Source organism: Manis pentadactyla, chromosome 8 (genome assembly GCF_030020395.1).
Source record: "Manis pentadactyla isolate mManPen7 chromosome 8, mManPen7.hap1, whole genome shotgun sequence".
NCBI classification, from domain to species: Eukaryota; Metazoa; Chordata; class Mammalia; order Pholidota; family Manidae; genus Manis; species Manis pentadactyla.
The window spans coordinates 136,244,685-136,258,939 of NC_080026.1; the positions used below are offsets into that span (position 1 = coordinate 136,244,685).

At 42.7% G+C, this 14,255-nt stretch overlaps 1 protein-coding gene across 1 annotated transcript in view; it reads right to left on the reverse strand.

Annotated features, from left to right (window-relative positions):
• Positions 1–12,594: 12,594 nt before the first annotated feature.
• Positions 12,595–14,255, reverse strand: part of CLRN3 (clarin 3) — a 147,981-nt gene continuing 146,320 nt past the window's right edge. The window contains exon 4 of the transcript XR_008999059.1: positions 12,595–12,606. The gene's annotated coding sequence lies outside the window, so the exon portion shown is untranslated. The remainder of the gene's footprint in view (positions 12,607–14,255) is intronic.

A 14,255-nucleotide genomic window follows, 5' to 3' on the forward strand; every position in this document is an offset into this window, starting at 1 on the left:
TGTTTTTCATGTGAAACCTTCATGAGAGTGTGTATCAATCATATCTTAATTTAAAAAATGTGGAGAAAAAAAAAACTGCTCCACATCATTGGCCATCAGGTAAACAGAGGCATATCTCAATGAGACCCACCTGTACTCTATCTATACTGTTAAACCTAAAAGGACTGGCAGCACCAAATACCAGTGAGGACGTGCACCAGCTGGAGCTCTCACACTGGTGGTGGGCATGTGGAGGGTATAGTCATGTTCCACGTTGCTTGGCAATATTACTGAACTAAAGTCGCGTGCACTCTGTGACCTGTAGGGGCACTGCCAGAGGAATGAGTGCAAATGTTCAACAAATCACACACACAAATGCATTTACAGCCACTATTCATTACAGCTAAAAAACTGGAAACAACCTAAATGTCCCTCAAGAGTGAAATAGATAAATTGTGGTACACTCACCTGGTGGAATACCAGAGAGCCACGAAGAATGACCTGTGGATTCAGACAACAGCATGGATGGAATCTCAAAGATATAATTTTGAGGGAAAGAAGCCAGAAAATGAAAGAACACATATTATAGGATTCCTTTTCTAAGGGGGTCCAAACCAGACAAAACTGGTCTAGGGTGACGGATAATAGGATGGTAGTTTCCTTTGCAGGCATAGCGATGGGAAGGAGTTGCAGGAGCATTTAAATATTCTATATTTTATTCTGGATCTTGGTTACATATACATAATGTATCAAATTATACACTTAAGATTTGTGCACATAACTTTATGCAAGTAATACTCAATTTTTAAAAAGACAAAAGAAGAAGCTTAATGGATTAAGAAAAAAATGAGGGCAAAATAAAGACATTTCCAGACAAGTAAAAACTGAGAGACGTTATCACCAGCTGAACTACACTACAAATAATGCTAAAGAGATTTCTCCAGGCTGCAGGAAAATGACATTGGACAGAAGCAAAGACGTGCAGGAAGAGAGGGACAGCTTCAGAACAGGTAAACTGGGGTAAAGATGAGTTACTGTTGCCTGTTTAAAGCAGCATTCACTACAAAGTCTCGTGGCAGTTAGAACATGTGCAGAAGAAGAGGTGGCCGCAGGCATAAAGGGGGTGGGGGGCGCAATGAAACAGACAGAGCTCAAAGCCACCCAGAAAGTGTTAAAAGTACTAAAAGTGAAGGTGGATTGTAATAAATAAGTGAGCATGTTGTGATCTCTAGCTTAACAGTTATAAAATAGCAAAAGAAGTTTTAACTAAGAATCTACTAGTGGACAAAACATTTGAAGTTAAAATGTCAAGAAATGAAGGTATCGGCGTGTTCAGGGTCACAACGGGAACTCTGGGAACCCTGACAAGAGTTCGCCCCTGGGAAGTGAGATTGGGGTTGGGGAGGTGGAAAAACAGCTCCTTTTTTCTTCAAGTTCATGAGTTCTCTGTTATGTTAGACTATACAAATATGTGATAATTTGATAAAAAAGTAAAATTAATTTTGTTCAAGGACTAAAGTTCGAATTGCTGGTTAAATGACCAACTGGACCAATATTTGGATTCCACAATCGTTCCTGGGAAAGTAGCATTCCAGGACTGTGGGGCTGCCTTTGCAAGCATCAACTTTGAAACCTATTCGTGTATTTTTTTTTTTTGTAGATAATTATTTTTTATTGAAGGGTAGTTGACACACAGTATTACATTACATTAGTTTCAGGTGTACAACACAGTGATTCAACATTTATATACATGACAATTCTAGGTACCAGCTATCACCATACCAAGTTGTTACAATATCTTGACTATATTCATTATATCCCAGTTACTTATTATTTTACCATTGGAAGTGTATACTTTTGTGTGTGTGTGTGTAAGGGCATCTCTCATATTTATTGATCAAATGGTTGTTAACAACAATAAAATTCTGTATAGGGGAGTCAATGCTCAATGCACAATCATTAATCCACCCCAAGCCTAATTTTCATCAGTCTCCAATCTTCTGAGGCATAACAAACAAGTTCTTACATGGAGAACAAATTCTTACATAGTGAATAAGTTACATAGTGAACAGTACAAGGGCAGTCATCACAGAAACCTTCGGTTTTGCTCATGCATTATGAACTATAAACAGTCAGTTCAAATATGAATACTCATTTGATTTTTATACTTGATTTATATGTGGATACCATATTTCTCTCTTTATTATTATTATTTTTAATAAAATGCTGAAGTGGTAGGTAGATACAAGATAAAGGTAGAAAACATAGTTTAGTGTTGTAAGAGAGCACATGTAGATGATCAGGTGTGTGCCTGTAGACTATGTGTTAATCCAAGCTAGACCAGGGCAATAAAACATCCACGTATGCAGAAGATTTCTCTCAGAACGGGGGGGTGAGGTTCTAAGCCTCACCTCTGTTGATCCCCAATTTCTCACCTGATGGCCCCCCTGCGACTGTGCCTGTCTTAGGTTGTTCCTCCCTTGAGGAATCTTACCCGTCTCTGGCTAACCAGTCATCTTCCGGGGCCATACAGGGAAATGTAAAGTTGGTAAGTGAGAGAGAAGCCTTATTGTTTGAAATGGTTAGCTTTTTATTTCTTTGCATATTTATGCCCTGTGGCTTCTATGCCCAGCATTTGTCTTGAGGTATCTTTACCACTTGGAAGAATTATGATACTCGGTAAATTTGATATGAGGCACGAATTCTATTTAAGGGTTGTAATTAGGAAGGAAGAAGAAAAGCTATAGAAGTAGCAGGCGGCAGAAAACATGGGAAGATTGATTATTTCTTTGACATATCTTCTTGTAGAGTAACTTCAGCATGTATAGGTTTTAAGCTACTACTTAAATTGCGCACACACATTAACATAATAGGAGTATAGTTACATAACCAAAGCATGCCTGTAATTTCCAGCCATCTCCAGTGAAACCAAGAAAACCAGTTAGGCACCTTAGGCATTTGTGAAAACTTATCTATGATATGGTGGATATTGTCCAACTGAACTTGAACAGTCTGAGAGAAATCAGACAAATTAAAACAACCCATTCCTGGGGAATGTTCACATCCCTTATGTTCTTTTAACAGTAAATAGTCTGTAGTTGTAAGATTTTGGAGCGCTACAATTTGCACTTCTCCTAATTCTTGACTGAGTTCCAACAGTATAGATCCAGTCAAATTTGTTGTTTTACTGTATGCACAGGCCAGCTTAGATATCTCCTTCCTCATTCCCATGGCAAGTCCAGGAGCTGGTGGGATGAGTGCATCTACACCTGTAGCAGTGCATGGATCTTTGTTGGGGTTTTTTGATGATCATCTTCTGGCATGAGTCTTCCAGAGAGTGCTGATGTTGGAAGTTCTTTTTCATATCGTATCTTAGTTCATTTTTGGGGTAGCCCAATTAGGCTTTGATCCTCTGTATAAACACAAACAGACCCTTTGCCTACACTTTTATATGCCCTTTATAGTCTTGTGTAGAACTCATTGGAGGTTACCACACAGGAACTGCCCTTTTTTTTTTTTTTTTGGTATCACTAATCTACACTTACATGACAAATATTATGTTTACTAGGCTCTCCCCTATACCAGGTCCCCCCTATAAACCCCTTTAGAGTCACTGTCCATCAGCATAGCAAAATGTTGTAGAATCACTACTTGCCTTCTCTGTGTTGTACAGCCCTCCCCTTTCTCCTACCCCCCCATGCATGTTAATCTTAATACACCCCTACTTCTCCCCCCCCTTATCCCTCCCTACCCACCCATCCTCCCCAGTCCCTTTCCCTTTGGTACCTGTTAGTCCATTCTTGGGTTCTGTGATTCTGCTGCTGTTTTGTTCCTTCAGTTTTTCCTTTGTTCTTATATTCCACAGATGAGTGAAATCATTTCGTATTTCTCTCTCTCCACTTGGCTTGCTTCACTGAGCATAATACCCTCCAGCTCCATCCATGTTGCTGCAAATGGTTGGATTTGCCCTTTTCTTATGGCTGAGTAGCATTCCATTGTGTATATGTACCACATCTTCTTTATCCATTCATCTATCGATGGACATTTAGGTTGCTTCCAATTCTTGGCTATTGTAAACAGTGCTGCAATAAACATAGGGGTGCACTGATCTTTCTCATACTTGATTGCTGCATTCGTAGGGTAAATTCCTAGGAGTGCAATTCCTGGGTCAAATATTAGGTCTGTTTTGAGCATTTTGATGTACCTCCATACTGCTTTCCACAATGGTTGAACTAACTTACATTCCCACCAGCAGTGTAGGAGGGTTCCCCTTTCTCCACAGCCTCACCAACATTTGTTGTTGTTTGTCTTTTGGATGGCAGCCATCCTTACTGGTGTGAGGTGATACCTCATTGTAGTTTTAATTTGCATTTCTCTGATAATTAGCGATGTGGAGCATCTTTTCATGTGTCTGTTGGCCATCTGTATTTCTTTTTTGGAGAACTGTCTGTTCAGTTCCTCTGCCCATTTTTTAATTGGGTTATTTGTTTTTTGTTTGTTGAGGTGTGTGAGCTCTTTATATATTCTGGACATCAAGCCTTTATCGGATGTGTCATTTTCAAATATATTCTCCCATACTGTAGGGATCCTTTTTGTTCTATTGATGGTGTCTTTTGCTGTACAGAAGCTTTTCAGCTTAATATAGTCCCACTTATTCATTTTTGCTGTTGTTTTGCCTGGGAAGATATGTTCAAGAAGAGGTCACTCATGTTTATGTCTAAGAGGTTTTTGCCTATGTTTTCTTCCAAGAGTTTAATGGTTTCATGACTTACATTCAGGTCTTTGATCCATTTTGAGTTTACTTTTGTATATGGGGTAAGACAATGGTCCAGTTTCATTCTCCTACATGTAGCTGTCCAGTTTTGCCAGCACCATCTGTTGCAGAGACTGTCATTTCACCATTGTATGTCCATGCCTCCTTTATCAAATATTAATTGACCATATATGTCTGGGTTAATGTCTGGATTGTCTAGTCTGTTCCATTGGTCTGTGGCTCTGCTCTTGTGCCAGTACCAAATTGTCTTGATTACTATGGCTTTATAGTAGAGCTTGAAGTTGGGGAGTGAGATCCCCCCTACTTTATTCTTCTTTCTCAGGATTGCTTTGGCTATTCAGGGTCTTTGGAGTTTCCATATGAATTTTTGAATTATTTGTTCCAGTTCATTGAAGAATGTTGCTGGTAGTTTCATAGGGATTGCATCAAATCTGTATATTGCTTTGGGCAGGATGGCCATTTTGACGATATTAATTCTTCCTAGCCATGAGCATGGGATGAGTTTCCATCTGTTAGTGTCCCCTTTAATTTCTCTTAAGACTGACTTGTAGTTTTCAGAGTATAAGTCTTTCATTTCCTTGGTTACATTTATTCTTAGGTATTTCATTTTTTTTGATGCAATTGTGAATGGAGTTGTTTTCCTGATTTCTCTTTCTGTTGGTTCATTGTTAGTGTATAGGAAAGCCACAGATTTCTGTGTGTTGATTTTGTATCCTGCAACTTTGCTGTATTCCAATATCAGTTCTAGTAGTTTTGGGGTGGAGTATTTAGGGTTTTTTATGTACAGTATCATGTCATCTGCAAATAGTGACAGTTTAACTTCTTCTTTACCAATCTGGATTCCTTGTATTTCTTTGTTTTGTCTGATTGCCGTGGCTAGGACCTCCAGTACTATGTTAAATAACAGTGGAGAGAGTGGGCATCCCTGTCTAGTTCCCGATCTCAGAGGAAATGCTTTCAGCTTCTCGCTGTTCAATATGATGTTGGCTGTCAGTTTATCATAGATGGCCTTTATTATGTTGAGGTACTTGCCCTCTATTCCCATTTTGCTGAGAGTTTTTAACATGAATGGATGTTGAACTTTGTCAAATGCTTTTTCAGCATCTATGGAGATGATCATGTGGTTTTTGTCTTTCTTTTTGTTGATGTGGTGGATGATGTTGATAGATTTTCGAATGTTGTACCATCCTTGCATCCCTGGGATGAATCCCACTTGGTCATGGTGTATGATCCTGTTGATATACTTTTGAATTTGGTTTGCTAATATTTTATTAAGTATTTTTGCATCTACATTCATCAGGGATATTGGTCTGTAATTTTCTTTTTTGGTGGTGTCTTTGCCTGATTTTGGTATTAGGGTGATGTTGGCTTCATAGAATGAGTTTGCGAGTATCCCCTCCTCCTCTATTTTTTGGAAAACCCTAAGGAGGATGGGTATTATGTCTTCCCTGTATGTCTGATAAAATTCCGAGGTAAATCCATCTGGCCCGGGGGTTTTGTTCTTTGGTAGTTTGATTACCGCTTCAATTTTGTTGCTGGTAATTGGTCTGTTTAGATTTTCTGTTTCTTTCTGGGTCAATCGTGGAAGGTTGTATTTATCTAGGAAGTTGTCCATTTCTCCTAGGTTTCCCAGCTTGTTAGCATATAGGTTTTCATAGTATTCTCTAATAACTCTTTGTATTTCTGTGGGGTCCATCGTGATTTTTCCTTTCTCGTTTCTGATACTGTTGATTTGTGTTGACTCTCTTTTCTTCTTAATAAGTCTGGCTAGAGGCTTATCTATTTTGTTTATTTTCTCGAAGAACCAGCTCTTGGTTTTATTGATTTTTGCTATTGTTTTATTCTTCTCAATTTTATTTATTTCTTCTCTGATCTTTATTATGTCCCTCCTTCTGCTGACCTTAGGCCTCATCTGTTCTTCTTTTTCCAATTTTGATAATTGTGACCTTAGACCATTCATTTGGGATTGTTCTTCCTTTTTTAAATATGCTTGGATTGCTATATACTTTCCTCTTAAGACTGCTTTTGCTGCGTCCCACAGAAGTTGGGGCTTAGTGTTGTTGTTGTCATTTATTTCCATATATTGCTGGATCTCCATTTTGATTTGGTCATTGATCCATTGATTATTTAGGAGCATGCTGTTAAGCCTCCATATGTTTGTGAGCCTCGTTGCTTTGTTTGTACAGTTTATTTCTAGTTTTATGCCTTTGTGGTCTGAAAAGTTGGTTGGTAGGATTTCAATCTTTTGGAATTTCCTGAGGCTCTTTTTGTGGCCTAGTATGTGGTCTATTCTGGAGAATGTTCCATGTGCACTTGAGGAGAATGTATATCCTGTTGCTTTTGGATGTAGAGTTCTATAGATGTCTATTAGGTCCATCTGCTCTACTGTGTTGTTCAGTGCTTCTGTGTCCTTACTTATTTTCTGCCCAGTGGATCTATCCTTTGGGGTGAGTGGTGTGTTGAGGTTTCCTAGAATGAATGCATTGCACTCTATTTCCCCCTTTAGTTCTGTTAGTATTTGTTTCACATATACTGGTGCTCCTGTGTTGGGTGCATATATATTTAGAAGGGTTATATCCTCTTGCTGGACTGAGCCCTTTATCATTACGTAGTGTCCTTCTTTATCTCTTGTTACTTTCTTTGTTTTGAAGTCTATTTTGTCTGATATTAGTACTGCAACCCCTGCTTTCTTCTCACTGTTGTTTGCTTGAAATATGTTTTTCCATCCCTTGACTTTTAGTCTGTACATGTCTTTGGGTTTGAAGTGAGTTTCTTGTAAGCAGCATATAGATGGGTCTTGCTTTTTTATCCATTCTATTACTCTATGTCTTTTGTTTGGTGCATTCAGCCCATTAACATTTAGGGTGACTATTGAAAGATATGTACTTATTGCCATTGGAGGCTTTAAATTCGTGGTTACCAAAGGTTCAAGGTTAGCCTCTTTAGTATCTTACTGCCTAACTTGGCTCGCTTATTGAGCTGTTATATACACTGTCTGGAGATTCTTTTCTTCTCTCCCTTCTTATTCCTCCTCCTCAATTCTTCATATGTTGGGTGTTTTGTGCTGTGCTCTTTCTAGGAGTGCTCCCATCTAGAGCAGTCCCTGTAAGATGTCCTGTAGAGGTGGTTTGTGGGAAGCAAATTCCCTCAGCTTTTGTTTGTCTGGGAATTGTTTAATCCCGCCATCATATTTGAATGATAGTCGTGCTGGATACAGTATCCTTGGTTCAAGGCCCTTCTGTTTCATTGTATTAAATATATCATGCCATTCTCTTCTGGCCTGTAGGGTTTCTGTCGAGAAGTCTGATGTTAGCCTGATGGGTTTTCCTTTATAGGTGACCTTTTTCTCTCTAGCTGCCTTTAAAACTCTTTCCTTGTCCTTGATCTTTGCCATTTTAATTATTACGTGTCTTGGTGTTGTCCTTCTTGGATCCTTTCTGTTGGGGGTTCTGTGTATTTCAGTGGTCTGTTCGATTATTTCCTCCCCCAGTTTGGGGAAGTTTTCAGCAATTATTTCTTCTAAGATACTTTCCATCTCTTTTCCTCTCTCTTCTTCTTCTGGGACCCCTATAATACGGATATTGTTCCTTTTGGATTGTTCACACAGTTCTCTTAGCATTGTTTCTTTCCTGGAGATCCTTTTATCTCTCTCTATGTCAGCTTCTATGCGTTCCTGTTCTCTGGTTTCAATTCCATCAATGGCCTCTTGCATCCTATCCATTCTGCTTATAAACCCTTCCAGAGTTTGTTTCATTTCTGCGATCTCCTTTCTGGCATCTGTCATCTCCCTCCGGACTTCATCCCATTTCTCTTGCGTATTTCTCTGCATCTCTGTCAGCATGTTTATGATTCTTATTTTGAATTCTTTTTCAGGAAGACTGATTAGGTCTGTCTCCTTCTCTGGTGTTGTCTCTGTGATCTTTGTCTGCCTGTAGCTTTGCCTTTTCATGGTGATAGGAATAGTCTGCAGAGCTGGGACGAGTGACGGCTGGAAGGACTTCCCTTCTTGTTGGTTTGTGGCCCTCCTCTCCTGGTAGAACAGCGACCTCTAGTGGCTTGTGCTGCGCAGCTGCGCGCAGACAGGGCTTCTGCTTCCTGCCCGGCTGCTATGGAGTTAATCTCCGCTGTTGCTGTGGGCGTGGCCTGGCTCGGGCAGCTGCTCCAAAATGGTGGAGTCGCGTTGGAGCAGGAGCGGCTGGGAGGCTATTTATCTCCGTAAGGGGCCTCCCTGCTCCCTGCAGCCCAGGGGTTAGGGTGCCCAGAGGTCCCGGATTCCCTACCTCTGGATTAAGTGTTCCACCCTGCCTCTTTAAGACTTCCAAAAAGCACCCGCCAAAACAATACAATGACCACAAAAAAAAATTTTTTAATTAAAAAAAAATTTTTTTTAATTAAAAAAAAAAAAAAAAGGTTGCTGCTCGTTGTTTTTATTCTCCGGCGCCAGCCTCAGGCATCTGCTCACCAGTCTTTCTGCCCTGTTTCCCTAGTATTGGGGTCCCTATCCCTTTAAGACTTCCAAAAAGTGCTCGCCAAAACAAAACAGCAAAAAAAAATTGGTTGCGCGCTTTTCTTATGTCCTCCGGCACCCGGCCTCCGGTGCCCGCTCACTGTTCTTGCTGCCCTGTTTCCCTAGCATCCAGGGCCCCCTGGGCACACACTGTGTCTGCGCTCTGGCCCGGATGGCAGGGGCTGGGTGTTCGGCAGTCCTGGGCTCCGTCTCCCTCCCGCTCTGCCTGCTCTTCTCCCGCCGGGAGCTGGGGGGAGGGGCGCTCGGCTCCCGCGGGGCCGGGGCTTGTATCTTACCCCCTTCGCGAGGCGCTGGGTTCTCTCAGGTGCGGATGTGGTCTGGATATTGTTCTGTGTCCTCTGGTCTTTATTCTAGGAAGGGTTGTCTTTGTTATATTTTCTTAGATATATGTGGTTTTGGGAGGAGATTTCTGCTGCTCTACTCACGCCGCCATCTTCCGCCCCACTCACCCTGACTCTTCGACTTTGAAACCTATTCTAAGCAATCAGTGTGCCTGAGGCAGGAAAGGAGAGTCCAGTGGATGTGGGGGCCAGCCAGTCTGCTCTCTGCTCTCAAAGTGGGAGCCAGGTGGTAGCTTGAATGACATTAAGCACTCGTGCTCTGGAGGGAAAGGTCTCACCTCCAGTGGGCAGAAATTCCCAGGCATGCTGAGGTACTTGAGTGGTCAGCCAGCATGAGCCGCACGTCTGGGCAGCGGCACCCAGCAGGAGGGCCTGGCCCCGCGCAGGGTCACATCCACAGACACAGCCAAGAGAGAGAACAGTCAGCCGGTAACACACCCTGAGGTAAACAAGCAGAGCCTGTCGTACTCTGAAAGTTGGGCATTATTTATCCACGAGGGGCAGAGAATAGGATTGTGTTAGCCTGTTGAGTTTCAAGAATATTTCCAAGTAGAAAGGAACATACTTCCAGTTGGATACCGCGTGGGTTTTAAATCAGCACTCACCTCACTGATTGTGGATTCAACAGCCATGGCGTCCTCCGGGTCCTCTGAGGGTTCCGGTGACTCCACTTTAGAAATCTGGCCTCAGCTGAAATAATTCCAATGGCTCCAGCAGGATACCTCTACACATGACTTTATTTCACCATGCTGCTGCTGATTTTCCTAGAACTTCACTTGAAGGACTGTCAGGGTTTGCGGGAGACTGACATGACCCATGGAGGGAAGTTGGCAGGCTCATGGTGTAATGGGAAGAGGTGGGCTGCTGGGCTGCCTTCGGCATGCTTCCAACCCTGGCTTTGACCCAAAGAGGCATAACGGCCCTGGGCAAAGCCTGCAACTCCTCATGTACTAGTTTCCTTGTTTGTAAAGGGATCATAACAGTTATGTGTGATGGCTTGGCATGAGGAGAACCTTCAAAATTGGATAGTAATGGACTCTACGTTTTAGAATTTAAAACATTCAGATCATATGAGGTTACTGTTCTTAATCCTTGATGATTCAAAATGTACAGTTCAATACATTAATATAGTTCATTGGCCCTACGCACTGGACTAGTCCTAAACTTGAGCAATATCTGAAGTTTTGGTCTTGTACTACCAGCTTCTTTTAAAAGATCATGCAGAGATTTGGGGAAATGTCACTAGATGATCCCTAAATGACAAGCCTGATGATTATGGCCAGCAAGAGCCTTGACTGGGTGCGAACATTCCAGAATATGAACAGGGCGCTCTCTCCTGGTGCTCAAATGGTCTGCCTGTAATCCACAGACACAGCAAGGCAGAAATCAGCTGTACTTACAGTTGATGGAGTTGGACTTTTAAGAATGTCGTACTTCCCTAAGAGTGGACCTGATCTGTTAGAAAATAGGGCTGCTATAGCTCCCCTTTCAGAATGGATATGCAGAACACCAAAAACAATGCCATGAGAATCCCTTGTTGCCCCAGTGAGTGGGGCATGTGTGTCTTAAAGAGGTCATTCCCTTACATACTATCAGTACGGCTTACCCAAGATCCCGGCTCTCTAGAATCCAGCTGAATGCTGCATTTATATGCTCCGTTCCTTTTAACACCTGATGATCAGAATACAAATCATATTCTGGGATGACCTACAAGAAGCACTCCACTGTGAAGAGCTTCATTTTTGCTTCTTCAAACAAAACCCACTCTGAAACGTGCCCTTCTGCCTTTACAAAGGACCCGCAGGGCAGTATTGTGAGTACTTACCAGAATGAGGGGGCAGTCCATCAGTGAGTGAATTGCACCTCCCACGGTCTATTATGCCATCCATCACCAAAGCGAATTGTTGCTCTAATGATATATTAGTGTCATAATCTGCACAGGACACACCGATGATGTATTACTCAAAAGATGGCCTCACTGATGGGAGCAAGGCTCCAAGAAGGGCTGGGTACCCTGCAAGGTGATTGGAAGGCTTCCACTGGGTCTAAAATCATCCACTAAGGCACTTTCCTAGGAGCAGAGAGAAATACTGGCTTTAAATGAAATCTCCTGTCATCTTTGTAATAAATCTGCAGCCCTATTTGACCTTGGTGTCTCGGCTAATTGTAATTTGCAGGCACCATCTTCGTCCGTGATGAGAATGTGGAATCTTGCTCTGGGGAGTTTCTGAATCAGAAGGTAGCCAAGCTTTCTTCGGCACATCTCTTTTTGAGGAAGGCTGTGGTGCAGAATACCGTAGAGATTTTTCAATTAGTTTGGAATAATTGAAATCACCTATAATGATAATCTTATTGAACACATTCTTGGCCTTCTCATATGGTGTTTCATTTCTTCTCTTGTTCTATAAAAATAGATTTATTTTCCTCCCTGTTTCTCTTCCTTCAAAATGTTTCATTTTATTAAAAACCGAAGATTGCTTGTCAAATGTTTATTTGCCACATGTGTGTGGCCATCGATCATCTTTACTTGCTCCGTGTGCACTTGTGCAGCCCATTAGCTGAATGCCACTCATCATGCTCACGTAAAAAATGCTGCTAATTGGATTAATGGATATATAGAAGCTAATTAAAACATAGCATTTACATCATAATAACTGCATCAGTGAAAGAATAATAGAAGCACCCCAGTAACTGGGAAAGTTCACTCCACAAATTGTCCTCCACGGACCTACTTGCTCTTGTGGTAGATGTGGGCTCTTTGGGCAGCATTCACAAGGGTGGAGGCATTCATCTGCTTTTGACCTTGAATTAGGCATGTGACTGTCTTGAAGGAAGTGTAGCACAAAAGGTCAAGTAGTAAAGGAGAACAGCATGGCAGTCCAACAGTTGTCAGAATGTTTCTGAGGGTGCGCTCATCTGCACGTCCCTCTCCAAGTCTCAGTCTCTGCCTCCAAGTGCACATGAAACAGGATCCCTTGACTGCTCTTGAAGCCAGAGGACTCCCCCCAAGCCTGAGGAAAGCAGGCCAGAACGGCTGACACAGGTTGGGGGAGACAGAGACAGAGTTCTACATGAGTTCACTTAGGGTGATCACGGAGCTGCCCTTTCAGGCTCCAGTTTCCCTGCGAGGGGCACTCTAGTCCAACAGAACTGTGACTTGGTGCTCCCGGCTCATGGCTATCGCCTATTCCCCCCAGCGAGCCCCCTTTTCCTTTGCTGCCTCGCCTTCTGCTCCCTCTCTTCTCTCCTCCCAACGACCTCACTCTAATTTCTCTCATGGCTGGTCCTGCTCCAGGCTCCTTGTCACTTCTAGTCTCTGAATAAAGCAGAGACTGAGAAAAATAGGGGAGCAGACAGTGAAGATCCACCACATCCATGGATTCAGAACCCTGGCAACGTGACGTGGGACGCTGGGTGAACCCCAGCTCTTCCGCCAGCATGATGGAGGTGCTGATGGTGACGGTGATGATGATGGAGATCATGGTGGAAGTAACAACACGGGACATGAACCGCTGCACACTTCTCATCAGGGAAATTAACTCATGCATTCAAAGAATAATTCACCTTGATGAAGCAAGATTTATCCCAGGAAATCAAGGATGGCTCAAAGCACAGAACACAGTAGATTGTAAAATCTAATAGGAAAAGATCTACTTGTGCAATGCTAGTTTGCACCATTATAAATTGGCACAGCCCTTTTTGGAAAGCAATGTAACAGCACACATTGAGAGACATTAAGATACACATAGGCTCTGCCATTAATCTCGCTTTTGAGAATTTCTCCTAAGGGACCCATTCAAAGGCAGGCGTTGCCCTCTCTTCTCTCTCTCTCCATGTTCCCACCCTTGGTGCTTTTGTTTATGTGGTGGCTTCAGCCTCACCCAAAGCTGCCAGCTCTGGGACAGACACCTCCAGCTCTCTCCTGAGGGCCTGCTCCAAACTTCCAACTGACCGAGCCCTTTCCATGTGGGTGGAGGTTTTCACAAGACCAATGCCTCTAAAGCAAAGCCCCAACAACCTCTCCTTTGTGTTCTGGCCAGGCTGCGACCTCAGCCTCATCAAATCCTCCCCCAAACCCTTCAAGTCCACCAGCACAAGGCCTCCTGTCCCATAGCCCTGCCTCAGCCAGGCCCTTCTCTTCCTGCCTGGACCAGAGGAGAGCTTCCAGAACTCCCAGCCTCCTGTCCCTGCCAGTCAGATTCTCCACATGCTGCTTTCTTGAAGCATGAGACATGCACCTCCCTTTTCTACCCCAAGACTAGCACCCTGCCCTGAGGCCTTTCATGCAATTTCTATACAAAATATTCAAATTCCTTGATATGGCCCAAATGCCCTTTTCAACCCCCTTTCCTACAATGCCCCACCAATGTGTTTGCTTGGGATGCCATAACAAAGTACTACCACTTGGGGGCGTAAACAACAGAAATTTATTGTTTCATAGTTGAGGAGGCCAGAGGTCCAAGATAAGGTGTTCAAAGACTTGGTTCCTTCTCAGGGCTGTGAGGGGAGGATCTTTTCCGTCTCGCTTGTAGATATTTTTCTTCATGTGCACATGGCATTCTCTCTGTGCTCTATCAAACTTCCCTCTTTATAAAGACACTAGTCACATTGAATTAGGGGACCCCCTTCCCCT